Source organism: Haemaphysalis longicornis, unplaced genomic scaffold (assembly GCF_048455015.1).
Source record: "Haemaphysalis longicornis isolate Haplotype H1 unplaced genomic scaffold, Haemaphysalis longicornis Haplotype H1 scaffold_5, whole genome shotgun sequence".
Classification (NCBI taxonomy): domain Eukaryota; kingdom Metazoa; phylum Arthropoda; class Arachnida; order Ixodida; family Ixodidae; genus Haemaphysalis; species Haemaphysalis longicornis.
The window spans coordinates 122382852-122407724 of NW_027526385.1; positions in this window are offsets into that span (position 1 = coordinate 122382852).

Sequence of the window (24873 nt, forward strand, 5' to 3'; positions counted from 1 at the left end):
TTTCTCCTTTGACCTTACCCTGGTAGTCAAAGAGGTCCCAGAGCTCTACCAGGCAGGGATCCCATCGGCCGGAGCTTGACCAAGGCTCCCACGGCCACCGTTTACGGCTTCTACCCTTCACCTTTAAACACATCGCCAGGGTTGGACACGGCTTATGTTGGGAGGTCGGGGTCCGCGGTGTCGCTGCTCACTGTCACCATGAATAAATTGTGTGCATAAAGGCCGCCTGTTCGGATGTATGGTTCAGGCACCTGGTCGACCAGCGCCTCAAATTCAGAGCTCAAAAGTGCAAGATTAGGAGGACGTAAATGGAGTGTACCGATACCACCCTATTAAATAATATTGTTTGGATGGCTACAGCCTCAAGGACACTGTTGAAGGTGACAAGGTGGCATTTTAAGGATTTACAGGCGATTTTGGCCACACCGCCAGAAGAGTGTGTGCGCCAACCCTGTACTTTGTGTATATAAGGTAACTATTCAAGAAATTTGTGTGCTTGGAATTGAGATCTGTTTCCTGAACACACATTACACTTGGCTGGTTAGCATGCAGACTCTCATACACGTCGTCAAGAATATTCATAAGTTCTCTGTAGTTCCATTGAACAATATTTCTCTTCACAATATGATGTGTTAGAGCTACGGCTGTGTGACTATTTATCATGGGTCTTTCGGGGCTTGGACTCTTGGACGGGATTTTTTAACCTTATCTTGAAGTTTAGATGGATGAACCCACTCCTTTTGCTGCGATGCAGACAGGAAAGGTCCCACATCCATGTCGTCATCAGATTTGGAAGGGGCACCTGGTGGACCAGACCCCCCACAGTTGGCACCATTTCCTGTGCCCTGTTTTGGATCCGCAACCGCCGAGGACGTCAAAAGCGCCCGGGTGGCATAGGCGGTGCCACCCGGGCAACGCCTGTCGCCATCTCCATCTCCTCTGTCTGCGTCTCAGTCTCCGTCTCCTTCTCCTACGGTGCCTCGCGTGTGCTTCGGGCTGGTGGAGAGGAAGAAACGGCGTGGGCAGCAGCATCCCCACCGGACTTGAATGCCACCACAGCCGCTGCTGGCTCAGCGAGCGGTGCGAAGACTGGAATCGGGTGCCCGAGTCAACCCGGGGGGGGGGGGGTTGAAGCGGGACCAAGCCCGACTCTCGGTACCAAGTGTGACTCTCGGTTCGTCGGCGTACCTTCCGTGGGGGAAAGAGGCGAACCCTTTTCGCGCCTCTAGGAAGGTGATGTTTTTTTTACCTGTACGGTAATGATTTTTTTCTCTAACTGAAACATTTCACAAGTGCGAGAGTATGTAGGGTGTGGACCCTGGCAATTCGGGCAGGTGAAGCTAGTTGCAGTGCAGTTGTCCGAGAGATGATTATGCTGGGCGCATTTGGCACATGTTGTTCTGCTGCGACAGGGGTTGGTACAATGTTCGAACCGCTGGCACTTGAAACAGCGCCGCGGGTTCGGGATGTACGGCCGGACACAACAACGAATGAAACCTTCAAAGACATGCTAGGGCAGCGTGCAGGTGTCAAAAGTCAGTATCACGTGTTTGGTAGCTATTGCTTTTCTCTAATAACTGCTATGTGACTTACTGCTGTCACACCTTCATCTTTTAGACCTTCGAGCAGCTCGGTCTCTGTTGCGGTTAAAAGGTCTGGTTCAGATATCACACCCTGGGAGCTGTTGGGGCTTCGGAGGTGTGTGACTCAGGTATCCAGATCGGCCATGCGGGTTTGGCTCTTGAAAGTTGTGTGTTGCTGTTGTGTGTTGACGTCAAATAAGATCTCACCATTTCTTCGTTTTTTTGCCATTGTATTTCTGGCCAAGTCTAGCTTCAAGAAATTTGGATACAAGAAGTACTGATTGTGAAGAACGAGGCTTGGATTTCTCAACAGATTGAACTGTCAAAAAGTGGCGGTAGTTGTTCGGTTTCGGGGTGTTGATGGCAGGGAGAGGTAGAAAAGTTGCTTCTGTGCCGATCATTTTCAAGGTCCGATCATGGTTAGAGGGGGGCTTCGATTTATCATGCGGCATAGGAAAACAAATGGAGACAGGTGTACGTTCTTCGTCAGCCTTACCCTAATAGCTGAAGAGGTCCTGTAGCTCCCTGCCTGGTAGACAGACAGGGAGCCCATCCGGAGGAGCTTGACGTGGGCTCCGACGGCCACGTTTGCGGTTTCTGCTCCTCACCTTACAACTCGTAGCCAAGGTAGATTGCAGTAATAGAATGGGGGCTCGGGCTCCGTGGTATTCCCAGTACCGTCACGAAGATTGCTCAAGGTTCCCCGTGCGGGGGCACACTTTCTATCAGCGAAATCATGTGAATTGTCACAAAAAGCACCTTTTTCTTACGTATGTCTATTAACCCTGGTAGGTTTCGTATATGCGAAACATGGTTTTTCTGCATAATGGTCTAGCATTTAGTGTGCTCCCGTGATCCCCGTATTAATGTCTCTTAGATTTAGGGTAAGTGAAATTGTATCATTGAGTGTTGATTGTTCCTCAAACCAATATTGATTTGTGAGACTGCATAAAATTTGTACAAACCAACAAGAGTGTCTGTTAAGTCAATGAGTATCAACTTTCAGATTAGGTATATGCTTCCCCTGATTGGTGATATCTCAGCGCAAAGCCCATTCCGGAAAAAGTCAATCCGCATTTTCCAATAAATCCCAGCATTGGATGATGACACGTGGGTGAGCACCACTGACCTCTCATGTCCCAGCAAGAGGCCACCTGTACGAATGTCGGAATAGTGCATGTTTTATTATTAGGTCTTAACTATTTCACTAATTACGGTTCACGTGAGCCATAACGTAAGTGTTCTGCTCAGCGCGAGCAGAGGTTGTGAAAAGAAACTCTCTTCCCCGCTCGCCAGGGACCAAGGCACGGAGTATGCGATTACAATACGATGTCTAACGCACTACTCTCCACAGGTTGGCTGCTATTCTTAGGGGAAGAGCCGAACTCGATCTCAGTGCCTCGACATTGCGACGCAATATGGCGTGGCTAGGCCGTGCTGCATGCCGGGATATGAGCCGCTATTTTGAAATGTCGGAGCTTAGGTTTTGATACTCCTGCAGACAGGGTGCGTCGTTGCCACAAACGCTGCCGTCGCTAGGTTGCATGCTGGGAAGTCAGCCGCCAATTCGAAACTTGCAGATAAATATTTCTCTTTACAATGGCAGTGCTGCAGGCAAGGAATAGAGAGGTTAAGCTTAAACTGCTGTGGCTGGCGTTTGGCAAGACGTGTTCTTGTTTATAGAAGCAGCGTTGCACGTCCACAAAAGATCGGCGCTTGCATTACCACGAACAGGTTCAGCGAAATACGTGCGTCAAAAATTATAGACTCCGAACCTAAATTTACGGAGGACTTGTGATGTCTACGTGTTAGTATAGACCCCAAGATTTAGGTAAAAGCAATTCACGCTATCAAATTTGCTTTATTTTTCACACTATGTTACACCTTTGGCCATGGGTAACGATGACAAGTTTATGCCACCTCCTTTAAGAGTGTTTATTTCTTGCGTTGTGCATCTCACGTTTGCGAAAGCTTAGAGTTGAACACAGAGAAACGTGTCATACTTTCATACACTCGTGGGAATTCGGCACTCAACTCAAACAATAACTTGACACCCGTGAAGGTGTTCCTAAATGCATTATTAAAAGTGCTAATTTGGTTGATTGCCGGGCGCAAAGAATATTTCGTGCGACACAGGGGTGCGCGATATCTCCCGACAAATGTTCTTGGTACTGCTAAAGCAATGGCATGGTTTAGTTCATTGAAAACCTCATTTGCACAAACATTCTACGCTTTTCCGCAGCGTCAGTGATTTCACCAGCCTCATCAAGCTTACCTGTGTATAGATTTTGCACACACCGTTTGCAAAGATCTGGTCAATCTATTACGTCTTTAAAAACATTATCACCGTTAGAAGCGGTGTCGCCTGCACTTACTGGAGGCACGTGTAAAGAAACCGCTAGTGGTTTCAGTATCACAGAAGGAACCTTTTTCCTCGCATCGTCCACTATAAAACAGCATGTTTCGCCGCCGCCTTTCGCACTGGCTGACAATGTGTTTCTGACAGAAGGTTCTCAGCTGCGAAAGATAACATGGTCTGTGCCATGAACAGCCTGCAATTGACAATATTATATTTACTGCAATCATTACTCCAAAACCATGACATATTTTTTCGCGTCGTTTTCATCACATGAAATTCAGAATTTTTCCGGCAAGCATTTTGAGGGTTTACTTCTTTCTTAAGGAATATAGGAATGCCATTGACATTTGGAAATACAAAACGAGAATCGTCCTGTATGCAGGAATACCGTGATATAGGGAAACGTTTTAGAAAGCAGGACCTTTTGCTAAACACAATCTGACGTCTGCGACACACTGACTTACCAAACCAACCAGTAAAATTCTAACGAAATCACTTTGCACTTACCTTTGAAGTGCATAGGAGAATATTTCTCACAAGCTCACAAACACCTAGCTCCATCACGGACAAAAAGCTAGTAAAGTTCACTTTACCAACGAAAGCGGAGGAGACGACCACTCAATGTTGGCAATAATGACGCCCATTGGAAGTATTCTTAATAGTAAGAGACTGCCCCATTTTGGCAGAAAAAGGAGCAGTATATTACTATTACGGTAAAAAAATCGCTTCAATCGGACACCAGGATCAAAGCACTCGATGGCCACCACTCGATGGCCACCGGTAGCAGCGTTTCAATGTGACCGGTAGCTGCAGGTCGCTTTCCTATCTGGCAGCGTTTCCTAGGGAATCTGCCGCCGATACTGTACCTAGTGATTCCCTAGCCGCCGCAGGGGGCAGCACCGCTCGCCGCCCACAAAAGCAAAAATAAAAAAAACAAGAATAAAAATATTACTACAACAATAAAAATAAAATCAAAAATAATATATAAAAAGTAGGAAGAAACGTATATATAGAAGGGGAGTCTCGGTTGGATTGATCTTCACGCTTCGTCGTTGGAGCAAAACCAAGAGGAGGCAGCGAGCCAGAGAGAATGAGCAAGAACGATCCACACGCCTCGAAAAGCGTCGTAACTGTACAGAGTACCACACTAAATAATAACATTAACCGTACCTCTAGCTACGCACGCCCTGGCATAACTGACGTCAACAGCAAAACATTTTATATCATTGCATTGTATGATGTCAGCTTCAAATCTTCAGTGATTTGGAGGACAACTATTACACTAATTTCTCAATTCTTGGATAAAATATTATCAGAATGTTGTTTTCCGGCAGCGTCCACTTCACAGCGTCTACCTCTTAGCGCTCGCCATCAAAATGAATCTATTGCCGATTCGTAGCCTAGCAATGTTAGCAATGTTCCTACGAGCATCGCAATTTAGTACTTGCTTGGACCCTGACCCCAAGTTTACAAATCTAGCAAGCCTCTTGACCAAACGTCCTCACAAACGTATTGAAACCTGTCTGCTCAACAAAAAAACACAAAGCTGTCATGAAATGCAGGTGTCCTTTCTCCAATAAACGAAAAAAAAACATTTGTTTTTTCTTGTTACACTTTGTACTTTTAATTTTAAATTGTTCGTTGAGTACGAGTCTTCTAACTACTCACAACGAAAGCGCCGTAGCATGGAATCTGGTTATCCGATTGCCTTTTTGGCGCAAATACATTGTTACTAAACTCTTCGGTGTCGTTGTTCACGTTATCAATGAAACCATCCACCGCGGCTTCCAAAATTCTTTTTGTGTTTATTACATAAACGCAATTTGACCTACTGTTGATAAAGTAATCTCCCACACTAACGTGGACAATTTATGTCCACCTCCACAGAATTTTGGTTTTTTATTATTTCTAACTGCACGGTTGTATTTTGTTCACCAGTATATCTTAGCGGAAAATCAAAGCCAGCATTTGGTTTCTGAGGATTGTGCTGTAACCACAATCTTGGCCACAAAACGGCAGCTTTGAGTGCACACGCATCGAAGAAAGCTTGGAGGTTGACATTCATCCTAAATTTACTATAAAGTTTCTTTCTCAATCAGAGCAGTAGTTAATTTCTAGCTTGAGTAAAAATATACACTCCTTATAACACAGGACAAGCACTTGGTTCTCTAACATTGTGGTGGGAACTACTTGGCTAGTGAAGGATGCCTTTTTGCCTATGTCACATGAAGAAGTAACGTTTCGACGGGTCGTTTATCCAAGTATACAAGTGTTACGTTTGTATGTTTTAGACCTGAAAGTGTAGTACCTGAAAAGATCTATTATGGTCTATGGTTTTCGAATTCTCTGAGCCTGAAACAACGGTGCCGGAAAATATTTCTGCTGACAAGCCAGCGGGAAGCTCGATGGGAAATTTGGATTGGATAGGGAAACCTTTTTTTGCGCGCAGTGAGCTCTCGCGTGCTCTGACGGGGCCTACGACGTCTTCCGGGCACCTGCCGCGCGGAATTGGTTTCCGATCTCTATTGACAGCTTGGCAGGCCCCTGCCTTGATAGCGCCTCAATGAGCTGCTGGACGGCCCATGTGGTGATGTTTTGTAAGGTCGCTCCCTTCGGCTGCTTCTAGTCGCGGTGGGATCCTTCGTGACTTGGCATTTACAGTGTCCTTGGTGCAATCCCATGGGATGTAAGTGAAGCATGCCATCTTTCCTCGGCAGACTTGGAACTTGTCCGTCCAGTGCGTCTCAGGGTTCACGCCATGCATCTGTGGCGGGCTGGGTAAAGAAGCAGTCTGAAGCTGTCGTAATGAAAATGTTTGTTCTAGATTCAACCCCGGGCCTGAGGGAAGGAGAGTTCGGCTTTGTTTCGAATTACCCCGGGACCGAGGGAAGGAGAGTTCTGCGAGCCAAGCGGGAAGCGTTCGCTGTTTCGCTATACGCGGTGGTACAATCTTTCGGGCTTAACAAAGTCGAGATATCCGCCGCGGTACGGTTCGTGAGTGCTCGCGCCTGGCCATGTGCCTTCTCGTTGTGGTTGTTGTTCCGGTCCGACGCGTTGCCCCTGTCCGCCGGGGACCATTTGATTATCACTTTTCTGCCGTTTTTTGGTAACCGTCTGCTGTATTAGTGCGGCTTGTTGGAGGGAAGAGACTTCCATGCCGTCCCTTATAGCGACTGTGTTAGAGATTAGAGAATATTTAGAATTAGAGAATTAGAGAATATTTCATGAAACTCACAAGGCGTTGTCAGTATAAGCATAATCTACGTGGAAGAAGGAACCACCTGATTGAGTAATCTACACTGCCGGCCTCTCCTGTCTTTTACCCTCTTTACCCCAGTGTGAATTCGGTGTGTCGGCGTTGTTGTCTTGCAATGAGTGCGCTGTTCATAACTAATTTTGTCATATTATTGTCAGCTGTCTTTGGGTTACATAGCTAGTTTTTAACATGTATTGTTACATCGAAGCCGCGGGTAGTAAATGGAATTGAAGAACCTTGTCATCAGCATTACACAATGTCAGTTTGTGGGGGTAAAGCGGAGCCAAGGTGAGCTCTCCGGTATCCAGTGAAAGGGCACATAGTGCCAATACCATCAGCTATGGCAAGTGAGTAAACATATATGATCGAAGACCGAATACACAGCAAGCACAACATTTACGAGTTTTCGCAATGACAGGTGCCCTAACATGATGATACCTTGGTGCATGCTGGCGATATGAGGCCCTTTTACCACCACACGCTCGACAGCTAGGGCAGAGCTTTGCATTACTCCACCTGCAGTTGTGGTGTCATCATCATCATCATCACCAGCCTATCTACACCCACAGCAGGGCAAAGACCTCTCCAAATATTCTCCAATTACACCGGTTCTATCCTAACATTGAACATTTTATCTCACCAAACTTCCTGAATCTTATCTGCCCATATAACTTTCGGCCGCCACCTGCTATGCTTGCCTTCTGTAGTGATCCACTATGTTACCCTTAATGACCAACGGTTGTATTGATTTCGCAATAAATACCTTGCCAACGTCCACATCTTCTTATTTACACTAGTATGTCCTTTACACGCGTTTGTACTCTATAACCCACTCCACTCTCCTATTATACTTTAAGTTAAACTTATCATTTTCTGCTCCATTGCCCTCTCAGTCCTTCTCAATTTAGGTTGAACCTCCTTACTGAGCTTTTAAGTTTCTGCCTCTGATAACAGTTCCAGTACCTCGCCCCCTATCCTAAACTGCTGTGCTGTCCCGAGGTTTTTGAGCATTACTTTGGTTTTCGGCTTATTACTTTCAGGGCCACGGTTCTACACTGTTCTTCTAGTGCGGAAATCAGGATTTGCAATTCATCCCCCGGGTTAATTATCAAGGCAACGTCATCAGCAAATCTGAGGTTACTGTCCAATAACCCTTACTCCCACCTGTTCCCAATCCAACGTTATAAATACTTCTTGTAAACATGCCTTGATTAACATTGGAGAGATTATGTCTCCTTGTCTGACGTCCTTTCTTACAGGTATTTTACGGCTCTCCTTATGGAGGATAATGGTAGCTGTGGACCCATTGTAGATATTCTCTAGTATTTTTACATAATGCTCACGTACCCCTTGTTCTGTAAGGCCTGAATGACTGCTAGGGTTTGGACCGAGTCAAATGCTTTCTCATATTCTACGAAGGCCATAAATGGGTGTTCACTTTACTCAGTGCACTTCTCCTATCACCTGATTGATCGTGTGAATATGGTTCATTGTTTAATAACCTTTATGGACCCCTTCTTCTTCTTTAGGTTGAATAAAATCTAAGGTTGCAGAAATTCTGTTAGCGATTACCTTTGTAAGTACGTTGCGGATGACGCACAGTAACCTTATCGGCCTGTAATTTTCCAAGTACTTTATTTCACCTTTCCTATGGATTAGGATGATGGGCGTTGTTCCCAGATTCTGGTACACTTGCGGTAATTTGGCATTGCGTATACAGGTTTGCCATTTTTTCAAGTACAATTTCTCTGCCATCCTTCTAAAGCTCTGCTATTATCTGATCCTCACGAGGTGCTTTGCCCTATTTCACTTCTTTCAAAGCCTTCCTTACTTCGTCGGTTGTTACTGGTGGGATGTCGAGGTCTGAACTACTTTCTCGTTCGGCATTATCCAGGATGTTCCGGCTACTGTACACATCCCTGTAAAACTCGTCGGCCAATGTGACTATTTTTATCTCTATTTGTGTTGACATTGCATTGCTTATCTTTAAGTGCATATATCTGATTTTTCCCTACGCCAAGACGCATCTTCACTGCTTTCAGGCTACCCCGGTTCTCTACAGCGTATTCGATCCTCTCCTTATTATACTTTCTTATGTCAGCTGTCTTACGCTCATTGGATAACTTCAAAAACTCCGCTAGTTTCGTTCTGTCAGCTGGGGAGGAGATTGTCATGGTTTGCCGTTTCCAAATTAGATGTTTCATCTCCTGCGAGAGTTACCAGTATCCTATCTAGCCATCGTGCCCCAGACTTCTACTGCACACTCCGTGATAATGCGTCCAAGGTTGTCGCAGGCTTGGTGTGTCGTAAGCTCGGCTTCCACGGTAAGAGCTGAATATCGCTTCTGCAGCGCGATCCTGAATTATTCCACTTCACGCCTTACTGTTAGCTCATTATTCGGCTTCTTTTGTACTAGCTTGTTAGGTCCCTCCTCAAATCTAGCTTAATTCGAGATCTCATCATTCGATTGTCACTACACCATACCCTCCCCAGAATTTCCACATCCTTCATGACGCCAGTTTTATCGCATAATATGAAGTCTATTTCATTTTTATGGTCCCCATTCGGGCTCCTCAACGTCCACTTCTGTCTCTCCCGTTTACGGAAAGAGGGATTCATTAGGCGTAGGTTTTTCCGTTATGCAAACTCAACTAGAAGATCCCCCCTGCTATTTCTACAGCTCAGACCATTGTTCCCAACTGCCTTGTCTCCAGCCTGATTATTGCCTAATCTAGCATTGACGTCCCCCAATACTACGGTACACTTTGTTTTTACTTTCGCCACTGCGGATTCCACATCTTCATAGAAACGTTCCACTACCTTGTCGTCGTAAAGTGATGTAGGGGCATAGCCCTCTACCAGCTTGAGCTTGTACCTCCTTGAGGTTGAGCTTGTATCTTCAGGGCACACTTATCATTTTTGCAAGTGGGCACAGCTTTGCGCGTTACGTAAGCTTGATTCAAAGTTGCTGTGGAACAAGTTGTTCGCTCTTCTTACCCGCTTTGGATTCCCTGAAAAACTCATAACGGACAACGCGACATACTTAAACAGCAAGAACTTCGTGGACACTGGCTCGTTTCTGGGCGTACTGCGGAAGAAGAATACTCCTAGAGAACGTGTCACGAGAAACTTCAAGGTGATGGTGGCCTTAACGAGACACTCCAGCAGGCCAGGGAACAGCTATATCTGCCCCGACTTCAAAAACGCCGGCAGTACGAAAAAGGCGTGCACAAGGTTGAGTGTTCCATCGAAGACCTGAAACATGCAGCTAAGGAATTGTGTCCTTTCTTGTTTTAAGATGGGAAGGTCCTTACTTGGTGACAAAGCGCACATCTCGCCGAACTTATCACCTTCGTAACCTGCACGGAGGATGGGATACAGCCCTGGTAGGCATTGATTACCTTAAGAAATATTATAAACTGTGTTCTGGAGACGAAATATAACGATGCTCATATTTTTCAGGATGCGGTACCCATTCAATGGTACAGCAAGATGAATCGAGCGGTAAAACTCATCCAAGCCGAACGAGGGTCAAACTCGCCGGAGATCGCTTCCGCAGCTACAGCCCTCCGGCGCTTCAGGAACATGCGAGTTACCAGTCTTGGGGGAAGAGCAGCGTATGAACCAGCCCCTACGGATGCTGACCACAGTACGATGAGCGAGCGTGGAACACAGATGAGCATTTAAGTCTCGACAAGGAATGTTTCCCATGAGTGGGGAACAATCCACGTCGAGATGAAACAAAGCGAGGCGAAACAAAACCGTGTCTACTGCGTATCAAACCCGTAACAACAGCACAACCACCAAGTCTGTAATAAAGGCGGTGCTACGATTGCAGATGAGGGAGAACGCGAGGCGAAACAAATCCGTGTCTACTGCGTATCAAACCCTGAACAACAGCACAACCAGGCATAAAAGCGGTGCTATGATTGCAGATGAGGGAGTTGGACGAAACAGCCGGGTTGCCGCGGAGCCCCATGATGATAACAGCAAGGCACAGAGGACCCGAACCATAATTCAAATCTAGCTTGGAACAACCAGCATATCATTTGGACGCACACGTTGTGGTTTGGCGCAGGGACTCAGACCTTATCGTAAGTAGTGAACGAAGCGCCGTAAGGTTTTTCCGCACAACCACTGCAGTGCGTTATTTAGTGTCGTGTTGCTCCCTCGGCCGTTTCGCTTCAAGCTTCTGTTTCTACGCGTGTCGTTGTTTTGTTTTGTTGTCCAAGACTAAAGCAGTCGTTTCAGCTTGCTTCGTTTCACCCTCCTTTTATCGAGTAGGGTCCGGCTGACAGACTTTTCACATAGGTAGGATGATCCTTTACAATGACCATAAATATAATAATGATAAGGAGTTTATTTGCCATAAAAGATACATAACAGAGGGTACTTTTAAAAACAGCTGGCGCTAGGCCGGCTTGACAAGGCCCTATCCCCATGAACACCACGCAGCATCCGGGAGACTTGTATAGAAATATCCAGAATAATACGTGTGAAAGAAATGAGTTCACGAAAAACATAAAATTACCACTTCACACACCGTAACTGTGCACTGGGCATAAGTGTCGGTTCTAACCAAAAAACGTACCTTACATCGCGTTCCCGTGGGATACACTTCAGTAGTACATACTCCACTATAATTTGCGCATGATAGTACCGGCACCTGGAATACAGCATCCAAGAAAAATTTGAAGAAAACTGTTTACCTAGATGGACAAAAAATATTTGTCGAAATATTCCACAAGAGAAAAATTTTATTGCTTTGTATACCTTGCTAGCTTAGATTTTGTTTCTGTGCTTGCTTTTAAAATACAGTACTGTTCGCAGAATAACATATTGTTACGGGGAGGGTATTGTATTAACCAAAGGTATTTATTTACAAGGGGAAGCCAGAACACAGTGTCCAGATTCACGCACGAACCAAGTCGAGAGCGATCGTCTTCGACTTCCTCTTCTACTTTTCTACTATAAACACAGTGTAAAACCAATATAAACACGGTGTGAAACCACAGTTTAATGGCCTACATTGGTATATATGCCTGGTTAGGTTTCTACATAAATCATACAACTAAGATACTATACCATCACGTGATTTTGTATCTTTACAACGCATTTTGATGTTTTAAATCTTGTAGCCACGAAAATGTAATGTTTGTTAGCAGTGTTACGATTATGCACGCCGCTGCGATTTTCGCGCCTCCTGTTGGATTTTGCAAATGCAATACTCAGTCGGACTTATGACAGCACGTTGCAGAACAGCCGGCGGAAGGTCACGCCACTGTCGTTGACTCAAAGGTCGGAGGCTGCAAACGTTGCGTGCGGGAACTTTTGTCGGCGGACTGACGCTGCAGTCGAGATCTCCTTTTTCCCTTCTGAGGCTCAGCGAGCGCTGTTACTACTGACCACACACGAACTGTTTAAAGAGTGTTGTGTACGTTTGTACAATGTTCGCGCCTTGCGAAAAATCACTAAGTTGTTTTGACCGGAAGGGCTTTTGGCATAAATACGTGTGGCCCCGAGCACCGAACCGCATTCGTTTTAGACCAGCAAATTAAAGCTGTCACTCTGCTCGAGTCCTGTATTCTAACGTCAGCCAGGATGGCATTATTTTATTGACTGGGCTAATCTCTCGCCACAAAGTAAACAAGTTAAGTGTGCCTTCGGCTTTTTGGCGCCGTCACCAAGGCGGCACCATTTGGTGGCCAGTCGACCCCAACTCCAAATAACATGACCGAATGGACGGAGCCCGGTTCGAGGACGCCATCCCGTATGTATCAACTGGTTGCCAATTTTGTCAACTTTGTAACCAGTGGGAGTGGTAAAAACATCGTAAAAACGGGAGCCAGCGATGTGAGATCCAAAACCAGACAATTCCAGGTGGCTTCTGACTTCGCAAATTTCGCTGTGTTGAAGTCAGTGCGGGACCTTTCCTCGCGGCGTTTTACGAGGCTCCAGAGGATAGTTGTTAGGACGTGTTTTTTTTTGCATGGTTTTTTCTCGCAACACAATTTTGGTGCAGCGGAAAAGCAGTAATCTAGACCGGCAATGAACTTGAATGCGCTGGAAAAAACGCAGTTGAACTTGCAACAGAGTTTTGATTGGATGTTTCGGACGGGCTGGGAAAGCCTCAGCTGATACAGGCTATACTCGCTGTTGGGGCTGACGGTCACGAGTTGTCAGAGTACATTGAGCTGATCAATGAGAGGGAGACCACGAAACGTAAGGCTGCCAGCGTGAGGACCTCCAACGCGAGGAAATCAAGCAAGAACGGAAACTCGAACAAGAAAGGCGTCAACACTAGGAAAGAATACGAGAGCAGAAACTCAAACACGAGGACTACATGCGAGATTGCGTCCTCGAGATTGAGCTACAACAACGAGAATGAAAACAAGCTCGAATAAGACAGACTCTAACCGGAGCAAAAGAAACTAGAGCACAAGATTAAACTAGAGCTAAAGAAGAAGTGCAGTTTAGTTAGAATTGTTGCTCGAAAAAGACCCTGTTTTCGAAGAAGGCACTGTGCCAGACTTGTAAGGAAAAAACCGTCAGGAGCATGAGTCGGAGCCGACTGTTGCGACACAGAAGCGTTGCAAAAATAACCAAGACACAGTAGTTCAGGCTGTTGAGCGGGGGCTGGACACGTCCATTGAGTTCGATTATATGTCGGCGTTGACTTTGGAGATCTGGTCAGATTGTTCAGATCATTCAAATTCCCAGGAGGCGTTGGGAAGACTACCGACTTGGACGTGAACATTTCGCAAGATAGCGATATTTCGTAGGAATGCAGAAACAATGAGGTTACGGAGAGGCTCCACGAGACCACTGAAATGAAGGGTGCTTCTTTGGGTGGCCGTTCAGACAAGAGCGACGTTGCCGCTAGGCGCGCAGTCGAGGCACTATACGGTTACCATCGTCCTGTTAGGCGGAATGAGAATCTCGCAACAGAGCCAGTCTATACGTCCTTTCACCAGTTCATGTAACCAACCTCGATCAACGGTAAGCGCAGCTCGTTGAGGTTTCGTTGTTGCGGCGACTGGACTGTCTTTCTAGACCGGGGGGCTTGGATGTAGTGTAGTCCTAACAGGCAGAAAAGAGAACGATAATGCCCTTTGGTGTTTGCTTACTCAGGGTGTTCCGGAAAGGGCGAGAGACAACGAGATATAAGCTGATGGATGTTACAAGGTGTCTAAAGCGTACGTCTGGCGCTTGTCAGTCCCAGCGGGAGCTCCCAACGACAGGCCAACCTCGGCTGAGCTCCTTCAGATTCCCGTGTCACCTGTGGATGAGCCGAAATCGCGAATCGACCAGCAGGAGTCTCGAAGAAGGAACAAAAACGCGCTCCGGTGTTTGCTTACCTGAGTAGTTTTTTTCAAAAGTCGAGCAACCCGGCGAGAGGAAGAACGTCCGCGCGTGTTTGCGGCACGTGTTTCAGTGCAATCAAGCCAGGGGGCGAACTGGAAGCTCACATTGCTCCAGGGGAACGCTGCCTTCATGATGAAGTGGACGCCTCTCGTTTCAAGGATGGAAAATCTCGCTCGCTCTTACGCGTGCTTGACGTTTTGGAGAAAGTTAGCTGTGGCTTAGCACCGCTATGCCAAGATATACGTGCGTGAGCTAACGTTTCTCTGGTTATTGTTAGCCTTCCTTGTTGTCTAGGCTTAGCTTGATTATCACGCTTACTACTGCTTCAAGGACTCACACATGGTATACGCATTATGTGTCACATGCATATTTACCAAACGGGTCCAGCGAAGTGTCACCGATAACTCCGGAGCTAAGCTGGTTTTCCGAGGGCACACCGATGTTGCTGCATCGCACGAGCCATCACATCCGCACCCGGACACCCCAAGCATGATCATGAAGTGGACCGCGCCGTCACGTGCGAAACGGAGGTCGGCGATGACGCGGGGCACGTGGGGTGTGTGACAGATGCCGAGCATCTTGCAACGTTGTGTTCGCCGTGTGATGTCACTGCTCCCTGCTCCTGTGCAGCACGGCTTTCCAGCAGCCATGCGAAGCTGATCAACCACGGCCAGTGTAGCTAAACATACTAAAGGATGGCCGAACTCATCTTCCGCGGTCGCAGCAGCCTCCAGAGAAAGCGCGCACCAAAGGTGTGATCAAAAAATGGAAAGCTCAGGGCAACAGCGAGAACTAAAGTCGCACTTCTCAGCGCGGAAAGGGGCCTGCAGACGTCCGATTTTCTACATTATATTGTGTTTCCTGAAGCAGGTGTTGCCCGGTACGACTACGTCTATTTTCGTTTAGGATATTTCCAATCCCACACAGACTCAAGTTTTAAGTTGGTGTTCCTGGCTAAAGTGCTGCTGGGCAAAAATACAATACCTCTAGTTAGTCATATGAGTATTTTTGTTGTAATAAATGCTTGGGTAAACTTGAGATTGGATTTGTCTTCGCACTTGTTGACGATGCAGTTGTGTCTTCTTCTGTTGTTCTGTAGCTTGCTGACCAGGTCAGGGACGGTCCTGGTGAGCCCTTTACGTCCAGCGACGGGCATGCTAGAGCTCCCGCGAGGTGTCATACAGCCCATGCCTGCAGTCGACCATCGTCCGAGCACATCTCTGTGAGAGCATTCTTCCGGACAACGCTTGAATACCCTTACCTATCGCTATCTCAGACCCCCGGCTGACACGCGGTTACAATTCTGCGTGCCGCTGACATGTTTGGGCGTACTTCAAAAAATTTGCGAGTGCGAGCCTGGTTTCGACAAATCAGCACATGCTGCAGGAAGACGTTCACAAGGGCACCTCGCTATTGCTGATTTAAACTTTAGGGCCTGCAAACGCTGTGTGCGGCGACTTGTCTCGATGGGCAGAGGCTGCTGCTGAGATCTTCAGTTTCCCTTCCCTAAGATCAGGAACCGCCGCTACTACCAACACATCACGAACACTGGGAAGAATGTTGTGGATATCTCTTCTATGTTCCCGAATCAATGTGGTCACTATGCTCGAGTCATATTCTGTAACCTCGACCAGAATGGTAATATTCTTTTATTTCTTCGGCTCCTAACGCGTGATGGAATAAACCAGTTAGGTTTGCCCTAAATGTATTGTCCTCGTGACCAAGGCAGCAACCCTTGCCAGCCGCTCCACCACCACGCTACCTCGAAGGACGGAGGTGACAAAGCCCGGTTCGGGCACGCCGACCCGTAAATGCAAACTGTTTGCCAAAGGTGGGATGACAACTTTGTAACAGCTGGATGAATATTTCGGCTTACGCATGGCCCCCTAAGCCCTGACGTATCAACAGGCAAGGCATCTGATATCGATGGAAGCAATCGGCGTGATTGAATCAAGGCGACTGTACGCCGTACTTTTGAAATTTGTGCTGATATATTTTTTGTATTCAAAAAGTTGTGTTCTATATATTCATCTACTCCTCGTTGTTTATAACAACGCAACCAAAATTATTTCGTACACCAGATGAAACCTACAACTTACTCATTCTACTGTTCAACTTGACGAGTATCTACCCTGGTTGTGCGATTATCAAAACTTCCGAATATCGAAGCGAACAATATTATATTAGATTAGATCTTATAATCGAAAAAAATATTAAAAAACGTCAAAAATTTCGCTAGTATTTTGATGTAAGTGTGATCACATGAACGATAGAAAATCTCAATTTTTCCACATACCTAGAAAAAATCTGAAACGAAAAAATTTAAACGGAAAAAAAATCTTTATTTGCGAAGTAACCTCTGCCCCCTTGCATCTATTTCAGGCCGTCGGCAGCGGCAAAGGCTGCAGAAGACTGCCAACACCCCCTCCAGGGAGTTTCACTCGCTAGTTCCTACACACACGGGTGGCGGATTCCTTGGTTTCAAGCCGCTGAAAACTTCCTAGCTCTTCTCAAAATGTCTCGTTTTCAAGCGGGAATAGTACTACTCGCGACGCGTAGCCAAAAAGAACAACCGAAAATTATGAGCCAGTCTCATACCTCCAGGCTAATGAATTCACTAGACCAACACACTCTCAGTGGAGGTACTGGATCACCAATGGACGGCCCGAACAACGTACCGTACTCTATCGGCCCTAACCATACCAATGCAGTTTAGTAACATACTGTATATTTCATAAAACTATATGACCATGCCACCCTACCACGGCAGTAACATCCGTGAAAAATAAAACTATCTTTGTGTAGTTTTGACCGTTGTTTTGATTTGGGATGTATTCAAATAAACAATTTGTTAACACGTTGCCAACATGGAACAGAGACGCCCATGCACATATTGTCAATTGGTCTTCGCTCGAATTGGTCACCTTCTAACGCGCTGGTAGACTGGCAATGAAACAACTTTGTGAGAAAAAAAACATGCGTAATTAATCGGAGACTGGAATGTAGAAGCTCTGCCTGGACAATGGCTTAGTGGCGGTGGGTATTTGGTCAGGCAAATACGCATATGATGCAGAAGCCCTTTATGTTTTGTGCTGTACTCGCGAACGTGCTCAGCCCATATGTCTGCCTCCGCAATTGCTCAACTTTGAGGAATACAATGCTCTGGTACATCACGGCCAACGAGGTCGCAAACGCCTTGGCCAAAGGTGTTGCTCACCAGGCAGGGGTCCTGCCTCCATAAATGTGGTGTCATTTCACGCTGCAAGGACTGTCCTTGCACGAGCGGTGGAGGCCATGCATCCAGATGCCCGAGTAGTCAGTGTCCAGGCCCCACGGGTCTTCCCCGGACGCATTAGCAGAGACGTCCGGTCGCTCCTGCCTCGCCTGCGGCTCAATTGCTGCAATGTGGGAGCACGCTTGCACCACCAAGGCCGCCTAGGGTCCCCCACCTGCGACAACTGCCCAGAGCCTGAGACGCTAGAGCACTTACAGTGCTCGTGCCGCCAGCACGACACCGCGAGGGCAGAACTCCGGGCAGCACTCCAGCGACTTGGTGCCCCAAGCCACAAACTAGAAGACTTCCTGTTCCCCGCGGGACCGGACGCCATTCGACGGGAGGTCTTCCAACACCTACTGAACTTCCTGGTTACAACAGAACTAGCGCTGCCTTTGTAGCCATTGAGTCATGGACGAAAAAAAGCGATATAGACTATCCCCCAATCTCCTACCGTTCTTCTCTTCCCCATTCTCTCTTTCTATCCTTTCAATGCCTGTCCCTTTCCCTGCACTGGGTCGTATGAGGGTGAATTCCCGTTGAGTTCAACAATATTCCAAGTCGTTTTCTCTTCCCTCCTTTGTTAAAGAATCACCACCACCACCACCACAATGCTCTGATAGCACTGTTCTATATTGTGCACACGGCTGAACTAGATAGATAGCAACATGCATCAGGAAGACCGGGTGCACTTGTGCATAATTGCTTTCCCGACTTTCGTTTCAATGTTCAACTCAACAAATTTCAAAATGAGACCCCTGGGGATACTTCTGTTTTTTGCACTTTTTATAGCAAAAATAATCGCAACTAGAGGTGGGAAAGAATAGTCGAACGAGATCGAGTGGTTCAGTCGATTTATTTTTCTATCCTGTACCTGGCGTAGTATTCGCTCGAATACGACAATATTTGCTTCGCTCCCAATTAATAAAATGAGGTTAGTATTCGGTTCGTATTAGTTTCGAAGTAAAAAATTACCATTCGCACATGCCTAGATCTACGACTAGTTCATTCGAAATTTGAGTACGCTTGCTTCGTACGGGTCGCACACCAAGTTAATCTATCCAAAACGTCAAAATGTGGACAGAATAAAGAAGCCAGGTTTATTGATACACACACCCACGCCGCTCAGTTGTTACTACTTCTTCCCAGCTTAGAATTGCGACGCGAAGCCTAAAGATCAGTGCTCTTTCACAAATTCCTCTATTCTTTCTTCTCATGCTTGGTATCAGGCTCCCGCATCGCATATCTCCAAAAATTCAATGACTCATAGATTATATTTCCTCAGAAGTACGAGTAGGCCGGGGGCGACTAAACGCTACAAGAACCTCAGAGATGCTCCACCTGAGTTTGGTACAGAACAATGGATGAGCAAAATTCACAAGGAGAAAATTTTAGTGCTTCCTAAAAATTTTTCAGCGCCATGTAGAGCGCCCCACAATAAAGAACAATGAGGCAAGTTAAAAAGGTCAGGAAGCAAACGAGACTAAAGTATAATAGGACAATCGGTGTAGAACTGTAACTGTGTTTTACACATCTATACAACAACCAAACCAGCGCATCAAACGACATATCTAAGTCACATCCACGGTCCTAGCCATTGAAGGCCAAAATCTTACTTAAGAGGTATTCTTTCGCCTGTATTTATATTAGTTTCTGGTTTATTTGAAATCAGTCTGCTCAGAACTTTGTTGAATATGTCAGTGTGTTGAAACCGAAAAGACTGCCTCCCGCAATGCGTTCCTACTTTCAGTGTATGTATTTTGAAATACGTGAGAGTATATACTGCTAGTGCTGTTATATTTGCAATGAAGTCTTTTTTGGTAGAACTTGTTAAAAATTAATGTAAACCTTTGGTGAGCACTGAGCATACTGTACCAAAGCGATAATGTACTCGTTCTTTAGTCGGCTCAGTGTCCACGAACATTGGGAGCTATGGGAGGAAATCTTTTTTGTAAGACGATCAGCCGTTTACTATTAGTTTTAAAAATTGTTCTCCCACACGCTTATATTCTGTATGAATACCTCCAACAAACAAGACTGGTATACAGCTGTGTTGTGATCAAAGAGGTAATAAATAATTTTTCTGTAGAGAATTGAAATGTCTAGTGAATTTCTATTGCATACGAGTTTATATGCTTATGAAAATATAGGTCTTCATGACACCATACCTCTAAAAACATCTATTCTTTCCCTTGACTTACCATAGTTCTTCAATATTCTTTATACCTGCCTTTATATATTTTAATATTTGGTGGTTTAAAAATTACAGGTAGTCTTCGATGCCTTCCCTGTAAGGTATTTTGGTGTACCCAGTTCGACAACCTTTCTAAATACCTATTTATTTCTCCCCGCTACCAAAGAAAGGAGTTTATCTTGTGCCTAACGTTCCAACTGCCCGCCCTCTTTTATTTTTTCTTCGCGAAGCAAGGGACTGAAATTGCGTGACGGCCCACGTCGTGGACCAGCCAAGCTGTTCAAAATGCACTATCATCATCATAAACGTCATCATTCTACTCATGTCCACTGCAGGCCTCTCCCGTTGACATTCGAAACAACTGCAGTCATGCGATGCTCGAGTTCACAGTTTACCCCCGAAGTTTTATGTGCATCCCTCCAAAGGATCACTGGCCTTCCCTTTGTATACCCGTCTCCTGTTATCCGTTGTGTTACCCTAATTTTCCCACGCTGTTGGCTCGTCTCACTACTTGGCCAGCCGTATCCTATTTCCCTTTATTTATTTGACGTCGAATAGCTTCTACGCTAGTTCATTCTCTGATGCAGGTAACCCGTTTCCTGTCCCTGAGTGTTACTTCTAACGTTGTTTGTTTTATGGTCCGTTGAGTCGACCAATGTTTGCTTTCTAGCTGTTAAGTAAGGCACCAAGTCTTTGCTCCATCTGTCATACGCAGCATTATGCACTGCTTATACATTTTTCTTTTGATTGACAGAGGTAGCGCATGAATATTATTTTGGATGGCTTCTCTCATAGTTGGGGCAGCACTAACCCCCTAACCGAGGTAGTTGAAATATTTTACTTGTTCTAGGGTTTCCTCTGCTTAGATTAGAAGTTTTGGCTTGCTTATTCCTCATTGCGTAAGGTTTATTCATATTTATTTTGGGGCCCCACGCCCAAACTATGTGATTTATTTCCTGAAGCATTCTTGTCAGGTGTTCTGCAGTCTGATTGAGCAATTCTATCTCGTCCGTAAACCTTCAATGGCTCAAGTATTCCCCGCTTATTCTGAATGTTATATTTTCCTGTCAAGATCTCGAAACACCCCTTCCAGACATGTTGTGAATAGTTTCGGCGAGATTGCATCTGGCTGCATTACTTTCTTTTAGAAACGGAATTTAGCGCTCTGCATGTGAAGGGCTATGCTGCCTTTGTATTCTTTATATACACCATTTTGAAGTCCTATGTAGCTCTCCTCTAGCTCGTTATCTTTAAGTGCTTCTAGCAAGGCTTCGGTGAGTGCGGAGTAGAACTTTTCTCATAGTCTATAAATTCCATTTGGGAGGGTACGTTGCGTTGTGCAGATTTTCGTGTGGCTTGATTGACAACATGAATGTCATCTATGTTTGAGTACCGTTTCCTAACACAGCTTGCACTCTGTGTTGTACGGAATCCACTCTCTCACCTGGGCGGCCAACAGATACTTTGGTAATTCGCTTGTACAAAATAGACGGTAGGCTGATGGGTCAGTAGGTCTTGAGGCTCCTTAGATCTCCCTTTTATGGACAAGAATGTAACAAGCAGGCTTGACGTGGATGCGGCTCTAAACATTTATTCATGTTGCGTAAGCCCTGCAAAAACGAGCGGCCTCCCAGCTGCTGAGTCGAGTTTCATTTTGGGGCGCGTTGCAAAGCTCACCTGGACAGGCACCGCTCATGATTAATATGACGCTCATGATGGCGATGGTGATGGTGGCGCTACAGGGCTCCCGCATAGCGTGTAGCGCGTTATTGGGTGGAACCGTTCGGTTGATCAAAAAAAATATTGCACATGTATGTACAACACCAACTGTCAGTAAGATGTGTCCGCGACCAATGTCCTTATACTGTCGTACTGGGTCTTGGGAGGGTGTCCTGTGAGTTCTGTTACCTCGGTGGATCTGCCCTGGGAGTGTCGCAGAGGCCGCAGGCGGAAACAAGCGTTCTGCGGTGCGGAAGCTGCCAGCAGCGCACAGATGAGAGAGTAATGTCACAGAAAGCCCAAGTGCACTCTGCAGGCTACAAGGTGGTCCAGACAAACATGTGCAGATGGCTTGCAGGTGTAGGGCGGATCCGTTCTGCTGCCAGGTCTGTTGTTCCACAGATCACGGCAGCATGGGTGGAGGGACTGACACAGCCAACGCCGTGTTCGCCTACGGGTGAGCGACCAATGGACCATTGACCGTTGTGATAGCTTGTAGCGACGTTGCTTATCTGCGAAGGCTCAACAACGCGTTCACAACACGAACGCGTTGTTGTCGAAGGGGGTGGGCAAATTGTTTCCTCTGAACTTCTGACTCCAGCTCTCTCAGGAAAAAAGCCAATTGACCAGGAGCGACAAGTCGGTCGCAAGGTGTGATGACGTTCGTGTGGTCTAATACGGCGTTGACGGCTAGAAGCAGAAGACGTGGTGCCCGCAAGCGAAGCAAGAGGGAAGAGTGCATGTGGTGGATGGCTCCTAGGCCGACTGCTGTTTTTATTGTTCTGGTCTGCCTCACCCGTCAATGTTTTGGTTATAGGCTGTTAGAGGGTGTCCATCGTTGCTCGTTAGGAGCCTACTAGCCCAAGTGCTTCCTTGGAGGAATCACGCTGCCACTGCGCATTCACCAAGATGGAAGACGTAATATCACGATGGCAGATGGTTCGTGCGTCGATGGGAGTCTTGTCGGCGGCACACTGTACCTGCCGTGTATGTCATTCAGGTGGCTGCGTTTCGGAGCACACGTTGTGCAGTGGTGTCACTGAAGGGCTCACAGTCGGCTTACATGGGATTGGCGACAACACTGGAGGGAGGGAGGTCGCCGCCTCCCTATTCTTTGCTCACCGGTGCCTACGTGTGGCGTGCAGAAGTGGACGAGGTGGGTGGTGGTCAGTGAGCACGCGCAATGTCGTCGGGTTCAGGTCCTGTCGGTGATGGTGCGGCTGCCACGCTGGAGGTGGAGTCCAGGAGTACGGCACTCGTGGCAGGGGAAGAGGGCGATGAAGCAGAGAGGATGTGAAGCGTGCGCGGAGCATTGACGTACCTCCTCTGATGCCGGCCGAAACAGGTCGTAAGTGAGACCATAATGCGCGAGCACGGTCGCACGTAGGTCATCCTACAGGTTTGCGCTAGGTGGCCGTAGGGCGAGGGTACAGCGGAGCTCGAGGGGAAATGTTTTCCAAAGGGTGGTGTGGTGTAGTGGCGCCCTCTGTGGAGCGCCCGCGCAGTGTTTGCGCTTGTGTTGTATTAGTTTGTAACTAGATGTTGTTGTGGTGGGATGCACGTGATGCTCATGCTCCAATCACGTGCGTGTGCGTGTGCGATTGTTCCGTCCTCATGCGAAAAAATCATTCTTTGCCTGGGGTTGTAAAAGCGAGGTCGCACTCCTTGAGGGCTTGTGCGTGGGCCGACGCCGAACGCCTTCGCTCCCGTAGCTGCCGAGACCACTCACCGTCACCCACGACACATCTTTTGGCGACGAGGATTGGATCCTTTTCTTCGGCTGCGACTGCGACATCGTCGACCGTTCCGGCAGAACGAAAAAGTGAGTGCGTTGTTTGACCTCGCTCGAGTGTGACTGTCTGGCGCGTCTAGTGTCGCGAGGCCTAGCGTTCTTTTGTGGTGACGCTCGTCGAACCGTCGCCTAGGCCTCACCCTACTTCGTTCTTCTGCTTCGGCTCCTGCGTATCTCTCCTTCCTCAGTTGGCAGCATGAGCAGCTTTGATAACCTGCCCGTTTTCTTCAAATTGACACACTGATCCTTTAAACCTTCAAGAAGGTCTGAATTTGTCTCGGTAAAGAGATCTGCCTCAGAAATCACACCCTGGGAGCTATTGAGCCTGGGTTAGGGTGTGACCCTTACGTCCAGATCAGGAAGCGGGTTTGTGCAAGAAGAGTGCGGGCTTGTTCTTCACCATTGAGTTTACGGGGATTTCTGTGGTCCTGAGGTTTTTAGCTTGGTACTTTCCACCTATTTTGTTTTGCGAGAACTTCGAAACCAGGAATACATACAGGGAAGTGATAGTCCTTGCTCAGTCAGCTAACTCGATCACAAGAAAACGAGAGTAGTTATTCACACTTCTTGAAAAGATAGTCGGTGAACTTCGGTGCGGCCCCTTTTCGGAGGCCGATCACATTTGAGTTGGGGCTTAGAGAATACCATATAGCATAGTATATATGCAGGGGACGGAGGTACTTCCTTCGCTCGGGATACCCTAATACTGAGAGAGGTACTGGAGCTCCCTGCCTGGTAAACAGACAGGGAGCCCATCCGCCGGAGCTTTACCTGGGCTCCGACGGTAACCTTTGTGGTTTCTACCCTTCACCTTAAAATTCGTAGCCACGGTAGATTACAGCAAGAGTATGGGGTCTCGGGGTCTGCGGTATTGCCAGTACCGTCACCAAGATTGCTCAAGATACCCCGTGCGGGAATAGCTTGGGGATCTCCTCACAGAATTCCTCACGCAGGCTCTGCAGAGCAGGTGGAGACGGCCTTGTGCGTGCTGCTCTAGTGAGCACGGAAAGTTCCAGGAGTGATAACTTGAACAGGGGACGTTCGACAGGAGTGGCAACGTCCATGACGGAGTCGGCAATTTGGGCCACCTGAGAAATGAATAAACCTCTCGCGGTGGCCAGCACCATAAGGACGGAGGTGGGCAGGCGTTGAAGAATAATTAGGAACTTCTTCCCGCGAGGGGAACCATGGGGTAGATGCGACGCATCGGGGATCGCCGTTGCGTTATGGAAATCATCGGACGATGTCATCGGGGCGCCGGCGGTGGAAGGACTGAACGGAGTGACGCACTTACCGCGTTTATATGCAGCGGAATGAGAAAGAGCAGCGCA